The sequence below is a fragment of the Gorilla gorilla genome, chromosome 9 (assembly GCF_029281585.2).
Source record: "Gorilla gorilla gorilla isolate KB3781 chromosome 9, NHGRI_mGorGor1-v2.1_pri, whole genome shotgun sequence".
Lineage (NCBI taxonomy): Eukaryota > Metazoa > Chordata > Mammalia > Primates > Hominidae > Gorilla > Gorilla gorilla.
The window spans coordinates 41,456,608-41,472,141 of NC_073233.2; the positions used below are offsets into that span (position 1 = coordinate 41,456,608).

General features: G+C 42.5%; 1 long non-coding RNA gene across 2 annotated transcripts; it reads left to right on the plus strand.

The window, feature by feature from the left end:
* Positions 1–263: 263 nt before the first annotated feature.
* Positions 264–10,396, plus strand: LOC129525388 (uncharacterized). Of its 2 annotated transcripts, XR_008669666.2 has the most exons (4): positions 264–868; positions 1,030–1,167; positions 3,324–3,379; positions 10,100–10,396. It is a non-coding gene; the product is annotated as an uncharacterized lncRNA (long non-coding RNA). The 2 variants fall into 2 exon arrangements; XR_010135379.1 differs by lacking the exon at positions 3,324–3,379 and having other exon boundaries at positions 550–868.
* The last annotated feature ends 5,138 nt before the right edge of the window (positions 10,397–15,534 follow it).

The following is a 15,534-nucleotide window of genomic DNA, read 5'->3' on the forward strand; positions in this document are numbered from 1 at the left end:
CAGGAGATTTAAAAAATCCTACTGTCTATCTTTGAACCAAGGACGCCATCCAAAAGGGAGAAACCTACAAAGAACTACTTTTTTTGGAGCTCTCCAATTGAAATGTTTCCCAAAAGGTGATTGCCAATTTGCAATCTTGCTACAGACAATCACACTAGCAGGGCCATCAAGCCCATCCCATGAGAATGATCAAATCTCCAATAAGATTCAGCTGTTCCATGGGGGAGTGAGGGGAATGAAGCATTCAGAAAGATAAAATCATCTGGGTTTTCTGAATGTTTTCCCTGCTGAGGTTGAGGCTGAGAACTTGCATTGGCTGAAGACTTGCAGCTGGAACCAGATAGGAAGTAAGCTTCTGGAAGCCCTAAAATGAATTGTCACTCCCACTCTCGATACCCACAGCTTCAAAACCACCAGATGCTGACAGCTGCTGTGGAAATCTAAGCAAGTGGAGGGATATCCAGATTGAGCTGGCCAAGTTTGGTACAAGAGCTAAGAGTCTGGGAACAATGGGGGGTCAGCTTTCTGTGTCACTGTGGATACCAAGGAAGTACTTTTGAGACACAGACAGGAAGTGACTGAGGACTTTAAGGGCAGCTTGGGCTATCTAGGAAAGTTCTTCATTCTTGTTTTTTTCTGCTGAGGCTCTAGAGGGACACCTGTCAGACTGACCAAGGCCGAAGATGGCTCCCTACCAGAGAGATTCAACTGAGGGCTTGCGATAGGTCTTGTGACATTGCTATTGATCTTGAGACATTCATCTGAAGCATGATTGTCACTGGCTTCAAACTTTCCCCATCATAAGAGAGGGACTGGGTCTACTTCAAATGTTTCGCACTAATGAAGTTACATTCCCTTTCATGGTGAGGTAAGTTGATTGCATTAACAGCCCCAGTTTTTCATTCTCCCCTGAGGCCACCCATTTGGTAGTACCCTCCCACACTGATTCTTGGTTTAGTCATGTAACTTGCTTTAACCCCCAACAGAAGCTTGAAAAACACTTGTTCATTTCTGCTTGCCCTCCTTAAGCCCTGCCCTCATCATGAGACCATGCCCAGGCTAGTCTGCTGGAAGGAAGTCAGAGGCACATGGAAGAGAGCCACATTCAGCCAAGGCCATTCTAGACCAGTTGTTCCCTGTCGCTTCACTAATTGGCCACAGCACAAGGTAAGTACAGCCAAGATCAGCAGAATCACCCGGCTGACCTGTTGAATTATGAGAAATAAGGAATGGTTGTTGTTTTAAGTCACTAAATTTTGCAGTGGTTTGTTATTTAGCAATAACTAGTAAAAATAGTCTTCTTCATGTAAGGGTAAAGAGGGAGGGTTCATAGATTGGGCTTAAACTGTGTTCACTGTTGACATTCAATCTGACTAGGAAGCTCTGAGAAACTGATTGGGCAGGTCTGTTAGAAGGCTATTTGCATGTGATGCCTCCAGGAAGAGAACGTCCTAAGGCAAGAACAAGTCAAGGAGAGAAGGCCGGCCAGGGAACAAAGACTTAGTCATAGAGAGGCTGAGAAAATCCACCCCGGTGTCTGTCATTCTAATGGGTCCTCTGGCTTAGGCTCAATAGATTATTGTCTGACTCTTACAGTTGAAGGTACAGGCAAGGTGTAGGTAGAAAGGATTATTTCAGTAACAGCTCCATAGGACGCCGAGACACAAGCTCCACAGCGTTAAGATTAGTGTAAAAAAAAAAAAAGTAACACAATTGCAGCAGGCTGGGTGTGGTGGCTCACACCTATAGTCCCAGCACTTTGGAAGGCTGAGATGGGAGGATTGCTTGAGGCCAGGAGCTTGAGACCAGTCTGGGCAACATAGTGAGATCCTACCTCTATTAAAAAAAAAAAAAAAGTAATAGCCAGGCATGGTGGCACACAGCTGTAGTCCCAGTGACTTGGGAGGTTGAGGTGGGAGGATTGCTGGAGCCCAGAAATTGGAGGCTGCAGTGAGCTACGGTCATACCACTGCACTCCAGTCTGGGTGACAGAGCAAGAGCCCATCTCAAAAATATAACAATAAAAGCTATTGTAGCAAGAGAGGATCTCTGTGAACGAACTACAAGTTCAGCACCCAGACGATTTCAGCATCTTAGTCAAAGGCCAATGCCCAGGAGGAGAAGATGGTGCCCAGCAGAAAGAGACTTAGTAACATATGTCTAAATAGCTACATTAATTTATTATTTCATTCATTTATGCATTCGACAAACATTGAGGGCGATCCCAATTACTTTTTGTAAGGTTATGATGAGTGGGGAGCAAATGTTTTCGTAAGGTAGGATTCCTATCCTTAAGAAGCCCAAGGAGGGGTTCACATTAAAATATACTTTTTCTCTTGCGTTCTCTTGATTGATTGGTAATGACTGCTTACAGCACTCCAGGAACATTTGAGAGCCACATCCTGGTGCAGAGAAGTGCTGTAATTGATTAGCAATGTATGCTTTGGCCACATATTTGTAACCCTGATGGTCTGGATTTCTGTCTGGCTCCATAAATAGCATGTAGTTTGAGACCTATGAACTAGGCCATTTGCATGTCTTATATGAAAAATCCCTCTCCCACTTCCTCTTCTGAGGCTGAGGGACAAAGAGATGAACTGATCTCAAGAGAGAAGGTTCCAAGTTGGCACTCTTCTTTTTTGACAAACAAAAGAGAATGATATTTTCTCTGTATCTACTTCAACTCCTCCCGTGTAAGTCAGAAAGATAATCCTTAGGACGGGTTCGGGGGGGTGGGGTGTGGAGAATAAAAATCCATGTACAATGACAAAAAGTACTCCGCCTTCCACCTACAGAGTGATAAAGGGTTTGAGGATGTGAGACCATAACCCAGCCTTGAAAGTAAGCATGAAATAGTACGAGCCCATGTTGACTTGGTGCTGTATGGACAATGAAATAAAATCCAACCAGCCAGGTTTGTCTGGTATGAATGTGGTTAATCTGTTGACAGCTTGGGAGCCTACAGGAACTATAGAGTGAAGAGCAGAGCTCTCAAAGCACATTTAATAGTATTGTGGCTGACTCTTCAGTAGTCTCGCTGATAAGTTCCACTTGGATTTAGATGCTTACTACTCAGACAATTGTGGGGAGACAAAAGATTTTCAATTCACTCTACTACTCTGTTCTAGAAGGTCTATTTGTTTTGTGAGCCAATGAGAACTCAAAAGGCTGAGAACTTAATCTAATATAGCTTTTGTCATCTGCAAGACCTGTTCTCAAATCTCTGCTCTGTCATTCTTTACTCGTGTGACTCTGGGCAAATGCCATAAGCCTCAGGGTCTTCATCTGAAACCCTCAGGGATAATAATAATGCTTGTCTCCAGGTTTTGTTGAAGATTGAATGAGTGTGTAAAGTGCCCAACAGAAAGTCTGGCACATGGTAAGTACTCAATGAATGGTCGACATAATTATTAACATTAGAGTTTTGGACACTCGAATCATCACTCACCTCATCTCCTTTCCACCTTCTCTTTTCTACTCACAAAAAGCCTTTGTGCTGTGGTCTGAATGTTTATGACCCCCAAAATTCATAAGTCAAAATGCTAACCCCCTAGGTGATGGTAATAGGAAGTGGGGCCTTTTGGAACAGATTATTAGGCCATGCAAGTGGAGCCCCCATCAATAGGATTAGTGTCCTTATAAAAGAGGCCTCAGAGGCACCTGCCTTTGCTGAGACTTCAGTAGGTAAACAAAGTGGCCAGGGAAGCTCGAACTGGGCAGAGCCCACCGCAGCTCAGCAAGGCCGGCTGCCTCTGTAGTCTCCACCTCTCGGGGCAGGGCATAGCTGAACAAAAGGCAGCAGAAACGTCTGCAGACTTAAGCATCCCTGTCTGACAGCTCTGAAGAGAGCAGTGGTTCTCCCAGTATGGTGTTTCAGCTTGGAGAATGGACAGACTGCCTCCTCAACTGGGTCCCTGACCCCCGAGTAGCCTAACTGGCAGACAGCTCCCAGTAGGGGCCGACTGACACCTCATACAGGCGGGTGCCCCTCTGAGATGAAGCTTCCAGAGGAAGGATCAGGGAGCAATATTTTCTGTTCTGCAATATTTTCTGTTCTGCAATATTTGCTTTTCTGCAGCCTCCACTGGTGAAACCCAGGAAAACAGGATCTGGAGTGGACCTCCAGCAAACTCCAACAGACCTGCAGCTGAGGGACCTGACTGTTAGAAGGAAAACTAACAAACAGAAAGGAATAACATCAACATCAACAAAAAGGACATCCACACCAAAGCCCCATCTCTAGGTCACCAACATCAAAGATCAAAGGTAGATAAAACCACAAAGATGGGGAGAAACCAGAGTAGAAAAGCTGAAAATTCTAAAAACCAGAGCGCCTCTTCTCCTCGAAAGGATCACAGCTCCTCGCCAGTAAGGGAACAAAGCTGGACATAGAATGACTTTGACAAGTTAACAGAAGTAGGCTTTAGAAGGTCGGTAATAACAAACTTCCCTGAGCTAAAGTAGGATGTTCAAACCCATCGCAAGGAAGCTAAAAACCTTGAAAAAAAGATTAGACGAATGGCTAACTAGAATAACCAGTGTATAGAAGACCTTAAATGACCTGATGGAGCTGAAAACCATGGCATGAAAACTACATGATGCATGCACAAGCTTCAATGGCCGATTCAATCAGGTGGAAGAAAGGGTATCAGTGATTGAAGATCAAATTAATGAAATAAAGCAAGAAGACAAGGTTAGAGAAAAAAGAGTAAAAAGAAATGAACAAAGCCTCCAAGAAACATGGGACTGTGTGAAAAGACCAAACCTACGCTTGATTAGTGTACCTGAAAGTGACGGGGAGAATGGAACCAAGTTGGAAAACACTCTTCAGGATATTATCCAGGAGAACTTCCCCAACCTACAAAGGCAGGCCAACATTCAAACTCAGGAAATAGTGAGAACACCACAAAGATACTCCTCGAGAAGAGGAACCCCAAGACACATAATTGTCAGATTTGCCAAGGTTGAAATGAAGGAAAAAATGTTAAGGGCAACCAGAGAGAAAGGTCGGGGTACCCACAAAGGGAAGCCCATCAGACTAACAGCAGATCTCTTGGCAGAAACTCTACAAGCCAGAAGAGAGTGGGGGCCAATATTCAATATTCTTAAAGAAAATATTTTCAACCCAGATTTTCATATCCAGCCAAACTGAGCTTCATAAGTGAAGGACAAATAAAATCCTTTACAGACAAGCAAATGCTGAGAGATTTTGTCACCACCAGGCCTGCCTTACAAGAGCTCCTGAAGGAAGCACTAAACATGGAAAGGAACAACCAGTAACAGCCACTGCAAAAATATGCCAAATTGTAAAGACCATTGATGTTAGGAAGAAACTGCATCAACTAACGGGCAAAATAACAGCTAACATCATAATGACAGGATCAACTTCACACATAACAATATTAACCTTAAATGTAAGTGAGCTAAATGCCGCAATTAAAAGACACAGACTGGCAAATTGGATAAAGAGTCAAGACCCATCAGGAGACCCATCTCACGTGCAGAGACACACATAGGTGCAAAATAAAGGATGGAGGAAGATCTACCAAGCAAATGGAAAGCAAAAAAAAGCAGGGGTTGCAATCTTAGTCTTTGATAAAACAGACTTTAAAGCAACAAAGATTAAAAGAGACAAAGAAGGCGATTAAATAATGGTAAAGGGATTAATTCGACAAGAAGAGCTAACTATCCTAAATATATATGCACCCAATACAGGAGCACCCAGATTCATAAAGCAAGTTCTTAGAGACCTACAAAGAGACTTAGACTCCCACACAATAATAATGGGAGACTTTAACACCCCACTGTCAATATTAGACAGATCAATGAGACAGAAGGTTAACAAGGATATCCAGGACTTGAACTCAGCTCTGCACTAAGCAGACCTAATAAATATCTACAGAACTCTTCACCCCAGATCAACAGAATATACATTCTTCTCAGCACCACATCGCACTTATTCCAAAATTGACCACATAGTTGGAAGTAAAACACTCCTCAGCAAATGTAAAAGAACAGAAATCACAACAAACTGTCTCTCAGACCACAGTGAAATCAAATTAGAACTCAGGATTAAGAAACTCACTAAAAACTGCACAATGACATGGAAACTGCTCCTGAATGACTACTGGGTAAAAAACAAAATGAAGGCAGAAATAAAGATGTTCTTTGAAACCAATAAGAACAAAGGCACAACGTACCAGAATCTCTGGGACACATTTAAAGCAGTGTGTAGAGGAAAATTTATAGCACTAAATTCCCACAAGAGAAAACAGGAAAGATCTAAAATCGACTCCCTAACATCACAATTAAAAGAACTAGAGAAGCAAGAGCAAACAAATTCAAAAGCTAGCAGAAGGCAAGAAATAACTAAGATCAGAGCAGAACTGAAGGAGATAGAGACACAAAAAACCCTTCAAAAAATCAATGAATCCAGGAGCTGGTTTTTTGGAAAGATCAACAAAATTGATAGACCGCTAGCAAGACTAATAAAGAAGAAAAGAGAGAAGAATCAAATAGGCGCAATAAAAAATGATAAAGGGGATATCACCACCGATCCCACAGAAATAGAAACTACCTTCAGAGAATACTATAACCACCTCTATGCAAATAAACTAGAAAATCTAGAAGAAATGGATAAATTCCTGGACACATACACCCTCCCAAGACTAAACCAGGAAGTTGAATCTATGACTAGACCAATAACAGGTTCTGAAATTGAGGCAATAATTAATAGCCTACCAACCAAAAAGAGTCCTGGACCAGACGGATTTACAGCCGAATTCTACCAGAGGTACAAAGAGGAGCTGGTAGCATTGCTTCTGAAACTATCCCAATCAATAGAAAAAGAGGGAATCCTCCCTAATTCATTTTATGAGGCTAGCATCATCCTGATACCAAAGCCTGGCAGAGACACAACAAAAAAAGAGAATTTTAGACCAATATCCCTGATGAACATCAATGCAAAAATCCTCAATAAGATACTGGCAAACCGAATCCAGCAGCACATCAAAAAGCTTATCCACCACGATGAAGTTGGCTTCATCCCTGGGATGCAAGGCTGGTTCGAAATACCCAAATCAATAAACGTAATCCATCACATAAACAGAGCCAACAACAAAAACAACATGATTATCTCAATAGATGCAGAAAAGGCCTTAAACAAAATTCTCAACGGCCCTTCATGCTAAAAACCCTCAATAAACTAGGTATTGATGGAATGTATCTCAAAATAATAAGAGCTATTTATGACAACCCCACAGCCAATATCATATTGAATGGGCAAAAACTGAAAGCATTCTCTTTGAAAACTGGCACAAGACAGGGATGCCCTCTCTCAACTCATATTCAACATAGTGTTGGAAGTTCTGGCCAGGGCAATCAGGCAAGAGAAAGAAATAAGAGAATTCAGTTAGGAAAAGAGGAAGTCAAATTGTCCCTGTTTGCAAATGACATGATTTTATATTTAGAAAACCCCATCCTCTCAGCCCAAAATCTCCTTAAGCTGATAAGCAACTTCAGCAAAGTCTCAAGATACAATATCAATGTGCAAAAATCACAAGCATTTCTATATACCAATAACAGACAAACAGAGAGCCAAATCATGAGTGAACTCCCATTCACAATTGCTACAAAGAGAATAAAATATCTAGGAATCCAACTTACAAAGGATGTGAAGGACCTCTTCAAGGAGAACTACAAACCACTGCTCAATGAAATAAAAGAGGACACAAACAAATGGAAGAACATTCCATGCTCATGGACAGAAAGAATCAATATCGTGAAAATGGCCATACTGCCCAAGGTAATTTACAGATTCAATGCCATCCCCATCAAACTTCCAATGACTTTCTTCTCAGAATTGGAAAAAACTACTTTAAAGTTCATATAGAACCAAAAAAGAGCCCACATTGCCAAGAAAATCCTAAGCAAAAAGAACAAAGCTGGAGGCATCATGCTACCTGACTTCAAACTATACTACAAGACTACAGTAACAAAAACAGCCTGGTACTGGACCAAAACAGATATATAGACCAATGGAACAGAACATAGGCCTCAGAAATAATACCACACATCTACAACCATCTGATCTTTGACAAACCTGACAAAAACAAGAAATGAGGAAAGGATTCCCTATTTAATAAATGGTGCTGGGAAAACTGGCTAGCCATATGTAGAAAGCTGAAACTGGATCCCTTCCTTACACCTTATACAAAAATTAATTCAAGATGGATTAAAGACTTAAATGTTAGATCTAAAATCATAAAAACCCTAGAAGAAAACCTAGGCAATACCATTCAGGACATAGGCATGGGCAAAGACTTCATGACTAAAACACCAAAAGCAATGGCAACAAAAGGCAAAATAGACAAATGGATCTAATTACACTAAAGAGCTTCTGCACGGCAAAAGAAACTACCATCAGAGTGAACAGGGAACCTACAGAATGGGAGAAAATTTTTGCAATCTACCCATCTGACAAAGGGCTAATATCCAGAATCTACAAAGAACTTAAACCAATTTATAAGAAAAAAACAAACAACCCCATCAAAAAGTGGGCACAGGATATGAACAGACACTTCTCAAAAGAAGACATTTATGCAGCCAACAGACACATGAAAAAATGCTCATCCTCAATAGTCATCAGAGAAATGTAAATCAAAACCACAATGAGATACCATCTCACACCAGTTAGAATGGCGATCATTAAAAAGTCAGGAAACAACAGGTGCTGGAGAGGATGTGGAGAAATAGGAACGCTTTTACACTGTTGGTGGGACTGTAAACTAGTTCAACCATTGTAGAAGACAATTTGGCGATTCCTCAAGGATCTAGAACTAGAAATACCATTTGACCCAGTGATCCCATTACTGGGTATATACCCAAAGGATTACAAATCGTGCTACTATAAAGACACATGCACACGTATGTTTATTGTGGCACTATTCACAATAGCAAAGATTTGGAACCAATCCAAATGTTCATCAATGATAGACTGGATTAAGAAAATGTGGCACATGTACACCATGGAATACTCTGCAGCCACAAAAAGGATGAGTTCATGTCCTTTGTGGGGACATGGATGCAGCTGGAAACCATCATTCTGAGCAAACTATCACAAGGACAGAAAACCAAACACCATATGTTCTCACTCATAGGTAGGAATTGAACAATGAGAACACATGGACACAGCGGGGGAACATCACACCCCAGGGCCTGTCATGGGGTGGGGGCAGGGGGAGGGATAGCATTAGGAGAAATACCTAATGTAAATGACGAGTTAATGGGTGCAGCAAATGAACATGGCACATATATACCTATGTAACAAGCCTGCACGTTGTGCACATGTACCCTAGAACTTAAAGTATAATAAAAATAAATAAATGAATAAATAAATAAAAGAGGCCCCAGAGAGACTCATCTTTTCAGCCATGTGAGGACACAGCAAAACGTTGGCTGTCCATCAGCCAGGAAGTGGGCTCTCACCAGACAGCAAATCTGCTGATGCAGTGATCTTGGACTTCCTAACCTCCAGAACTGTGAGAAATAAATTTCTGTTGTTTATAAGCCACCCAGTTTATGGTGTTTTGTTATAATGGTCTGAACATACTGTGCCAGTTGGGCTTTAATGCCCCTTGACCAGAAGCTCTGGGTGCAGGCCCTGAGGAGGGCTGAGTCTCTCCTCTTCTCTTTCTCCCAGCCTGGCCTCAAGCTGCCCCGGTGAACACAGGCCATGTGGTGGTACACTGGCTTCCAAAAGGTCATGCAGCATTAAATGGTATTTCTGGTTCCAGATCTTTGAGGAATCGCCACACCATCTTCCACAGTGGTTGAACTAATTTACATTCCCCCCAACAGTGTAAAAGCATTCCTATTTCTCCACAACCTTGTTACTGGGTGTATACCCAAAGGGATCTAAGTCATTCTATTACAAAGATATATGCATGCATATGTTTATTGCAGCACTATTCACAATAGCGAAGACATGGAATCAACCCAAATGCTCATCAATGATAGACTGCATTAAAGAAAATATGGTACATATACACTATGGAATACTATGCAGCCATAAAAAGTAATGTGATCTTGTCTTCTGCAGGTACACGGATGGAGCTGGAAGCCATTATCCTCAGCAAACTAAAGTAGGAACAGAAAACCAAATACTGCATGTCCTTACTTATAAGTGGGAGCTGAACAATGAGAACACAAGGACACAGGGAGGGAAACAACACACACTGGGGCCTGTCCAGCAGTAGGGTTGAGGGAGGGAAAGCATTAGGAAAAATAGCTATGCATGCTGGGCTGAATACTGGGTGATGGATTGATAGATAGGTGCCGCAAACCACCATGGCATATGTTTACCTTTGTAAGAAACCAGCACATCCTGCACATGTACCCTGGAACTTAAAATAAAAATTAAAATGTTTTTTAAAAAAGTCATGATGTTTTCTGAGCAGCCCAGTTTACTTTTCCAGACCCCTCTGGCATGTGTTACTCCAGAAAAAGGCCAGTGTGTGTGAGACCCAGGCCACTGTGACACTGTATAATGAGAGGGACGGGCAGGGAGGAGGGAGTAGGTTGCTCCAGCCAAAGCCAGCAGCACCCCGGGAGCTGCTGCATCTGGCCAAAGGCTGTTTACACTTTGCTGCAGACATCGAGGCCTGCTGTTCAGGGGAGGAGGATTTCAATATGTGACCCCACAAGGTACAAGCAGAGCCACCTCTGTCAGACTGACCTCGACAGAGTGGTAGGGCCAAGTTTTAGAAAGAAGTTACATTGGATAGGGAGGCAGGAAAGAAACACTTTGATTCTTGCTTTCTGAGCTTGTTTCCTGTACTGTTTGGAAAAAGAAGACCAGAAAACAGAGCACCTCTCCAATTGTGTGACAGAATGGGAAAATAATCAGAATTGATGGTGGTGGCTCTGCTTCAATACTGGCCGCTGCTGTCTTCCACCTACATATTCTCCTGCCAGTCCTATAGTCTCTCTGTGCAAACTCAGATTCCACATCTGTAAAATGGGAACAATAACAAAGTTGACATGAGGATCACATGGAATAATGTATGTCTTGGACTTTTTTAAGGCAGGCAGTTATGTGCACAAATATTTCATTTGCTTATTTGTCTTTTTCTCTTTAACTTTTCCCTTTGTCCTACCTAATCCCTATTTCTCCTTTTTTTTTCCATAAGCATATACCTCAGGCCAAAAATGTTCAAATGTTTCCACCAAAAATGCCCCTAACAAGCAAAAAAATATGTAAAAAGGTTTAGCCCAAAGTGTCCGACACAAATGTGAAATTTCATTGACATTTAAAGTTTATTTTTAAGATACATGTGAATCTTGAATTTGATTCCATAATATGTTCATGTGAATCATTTACAGTTAGTTCTTGGTTGAAAATAATGGAGTCCCTTCTAGGTAGCTCAGGCAGAACAAGAATTTAAGGGCAACTGTGGATCTTCTAGGAAATCTAAAGCATTGGGTTCCCCAAGTACTGGAAACATGATGAAGCCAGTCCCCAGGGGCTGCCCCAGCAAATGTCCAGTGGTGTTGGCCTTGGACACAAACATCCCAGCCTGCCCCAGACAGAGGTGCTTGCTCTGATCCCACTGGGGACTGGATACAGAGGCTCTGCTACTGCTGCGTGTGGCTTTGTCACAGTGCTGCCCAAACAGATTCCTCAAGGCTCCTTCCTCATATCGCTTTTGACCGAATTGAAGTCGTTAGTGGTTGTATCTGCATGGTACTGCCTAAGACCCAGCCTATAACCCAACTACAAGGGAGGATGGAATAGTAAATTCCAATTTCTACTTTATGAAGGCAGGGCTCACAATGTAGGACATTTTCCCAATACAGAAGAGACTTTGAATACACACTTAGTGGTCATAAACATGATATATCTTAACATTCTTTTTAAACCACCTATCTGCAAGTAAAGTGAATGTTTTGGAAACATACACCCTGTTTTTCTAAGCTTTGTGTATCTTTCATAATCTGTGTAATCCCAAGGGTACATGCACTGCAGTTTGAAAATCCAGGCCCTAGGCCCTCCAGAGGCATTGCCCGTTTTCATGGAATGTACTAGAGATGAGTCATCCTCAGAAAGAGAGTACAGTTTCCATCTCCTAGGAGTGGAGGCACATTCAAAGCAATTTGAATAATCCCAGGTACGAAATTATCATATTAGGCTCATGAAACTGATGCCCTTTAATGGCTTTAGAATCACCAGTCCCACTATGAACACACATCTCCTAATGCTTACACCGATGTCGGTTTCCATGTCTTCGTCCCACCTTTTCCCAGGGCAGGCTTAGTTCCTATCTAGTCAGAGGAATTCAGGTCCATTCAGCACATTTCATGTCCAGTTTTGTTTACAGTAAAGGATCAAGCCTGTCTTCTATCATGGCTAATAATTCCCGTTAGAAATAGAAGCCACTGGGGAAAAGTCACGAAAAAGCCAGCACTCTTTTCTGGGAACGTCAGCTTTTCTTATTTACATGACCTGAAGTTTCATCATCTTCATTAGCAGAAAGCCCCAAGTCTGTAATTGAATCTTTGAGAGAAGCAATACAATTCAAATTTCCCTGTGGCTTGAAGGTAGTGGGATTGGCACTGTGGAGGTTAACATTCTCTCTGCAAACTACAGGATGACATTCTCCTAACAGCACAGCCCTGTCATTGTTTGGGAAACAATTCTCCAGGGAGTGGACTGTAAAACCACTGGCCAAATTTCAAGTATGTCCGTGTAGAATGAGAGTTATTTTTCCAGTTGATCACTAGAAATAGAGCCCAGGCAAGGGCCTGAAGAATGGAAAGTATGGTTCATAGCAGTTTTTTATTCTAAAAATAGAATTATACTCACGTCTGTAATCCCAGGACTTTGGGAGGCCAAGGCGGGCGGATCACCTGAGGTCGGGAGTTCAAGACCAGCCTGACCAAAATGGAGAAACCCCGTCTCTACTAAAAATACAAAACTAGCCGAGCATGGTGGCACATGCCTGTAATCCCAGCTACTCGGGAGGCTGAGGCAGGAGAATGGCTTGAACCTGGGAGGCAGAGGTTGCAGTGAGCTAAGATCGCACAATTGCATTCCAGCCTGGACAACAACAGTAAAGCTCCATCTCAAAAAAAAAAAAAAAAAAAAAAATTAAAGATAGCTTTGCTGTGCAAGAGACAAGATTTTAGGGCTCTAGCCCAGGGGTGAGAGGAAGGCTGTCCTGGTCAGCAAGGCAGCAGGGTCTTAACCTGCTGAGACACCACTTCCCTGCTTCAGTAGGAGCCTCATCTCTTGAAATCTGACTTCAGGACACTGAGCATAGCCCTCTTGCTGCCCAGCCCGCTATATTCCACAGGAAGGGTAAGACCCTTCCATCTCTCACCATGCTGCCCAGACCAGTGTGTTAGGTTGCCAAAGCTTGCTGTTGGGACAGACCTGGGGTCATTAATACTACTTGTATTAGCTCCAGGAATAACCAATATTTTGGAAGAGGTAATACATAAATACTTAAGGTGGTGACAGATATATTTGCTGGATGGACAGGATGTGGGCCCATACAGTCTCACATGAATTTGAAACATGACTTGTGTTTCTCCGAGAGGACATGAGTCTGGGTGGCAAAGGTGGGGTTCAGTAGACAGCCATGAATCATGTTTCACTGGCCCCCTTGCTATTCATACTTCACCTCTTCTCAAAGTGTCACTCAAGTATTTCTGAGCATTCTTAGGGGTATGTCAAATATGCTCCTAAATAAGCCCTTGCCATTTCCATTTGGTGCCTGCCATTTTCCTCTTGTGCACCTCTGGCCCCTCAGTGGAGTCTCATGGCCATGATTCTTCAGCTGGCAACCACTGGGAGAACCCTCATACCCATGGCTTCCTCTGTGCACTCAAGGCTCAGCTCCATGACAATGGGAAATCTTCACTGCTCAGATTTTTCTCACAGCTTGTCTTTCCCTAGAACTCTCACATTGAGTCCACGTGGCACTGGACCCAATATTGACATAGTCGTGATGTCACCATCCTGGATCCAAAATCATCCTGTCCTTCACACAACAAATGCTTTGTCATCTGGGCACGCTTCTCTGCTGAAATTCTCTCCTTAGAGTTCCAGTCCCAATCTGATGACTTATGGTGGGCAAAGCATTTAACCTCTCTGGGTTTCAATTTACTTATTTATAAAATAGGGGATGTGAGCTAGATATCTTCTAGAGTCTCTTCTATTCCACGGTTTGCTGACCCCTTGGAAGCATGATGCTTTATCAAGCAATACACAAGAAGATATATTAGGTACTTCCATGTATCAAGCACTAGCTAGGTGCTCTGTAAATGGAAAATTGCTATTTTCTTTCATCTTTCTGACAAGAACCCGGCCTCTCTGGTCATCACTTTGCTTAAAACCCTCCAGTGACTTCTTGTCATATTTTGGAAAGAATCCAGGCTGAGTGGCATCCTACCTCAGTGCTATCACCTCATTCTTCTCTCATTTTCTATTTCATATACTCCAGATGGCTAATCTTCTTTCTGACCCTGGAATGTGCTGAGCCCCTTCACACCAGGGCTTCTGCAAGTGTTCATTGTCCTACCTGAGATGCTCATCTCCTAGGTAACCCATGACTGACCTCTCACCATTTGGGTCCCCAAGGTTCCTTGCTTGACATCTGACCCACTTTCAGCCAGCTTGCTCTGTCTCAAAGGTTGGCAAATTGTTGTCTTGGGTCAAATCTATTCTCATTTATTTACACATTTTCTATGGCTACTTTTGGGCTACAACAGCAGAGTTGAGTTCCATGTATGAGTGGCCGCAAGAGAGATGGATTGCCCACAAAGCTGAAAATATTTACCATCTGGCCTTTACAGGGAAAGTTTAAGAATCCCTGCCTATCCCATAGCATCTTTTATTCACACTGCTTATCAGTATCAGAATTGCTAAATCAATCTGCTTCTTTCTCCCTTATTTTTCTCACCCACTAGAATGTAAGTGCCTGCAAGTTGAAGGACTCATCTATCTTGATCCCAGTGCTTTTGTTAGTTCTTAGCACAGCGCCTGACACAGAGCCAATAAATAACAGTAAGCTGGATGGATTTAGGTCTGTTTCCTTTTGCACTGTTGAAGCAATAACAAAATTCAGTGCAAATCCTAAAATAAACTCCACCATCTCCATGGTTCTTTCTACACCCCTGTGACCAACTATCAAGCTTCTCTCTGTTCCCACCTTCATCTCGTTGTGTCCTCTTCTGATTCTGCTCTGACACCCCCAGATACCAGTGTCTTCTTGCCCTTCGCTCTTTATACTTTTCTAATTAGCTCTTGGCCCTCCATGACACCAGCAGCCCTCCAGGGAGCAGCTCATGGCTAGAAAGCCAACCAAAGGGCAACAGCGCCTTCCTCTATGGTATTTCTAGGTAGGACTTGAAAGTCTGGTGGACTCAAACTCAGACACATATTTGAGGGAGCTTCATACTTTCCTAAGTGAGCCTTTCTACTTGAGACCACTTGAAAAATGAATTCAGACTCTCAGAGAATGGAACCCCAGG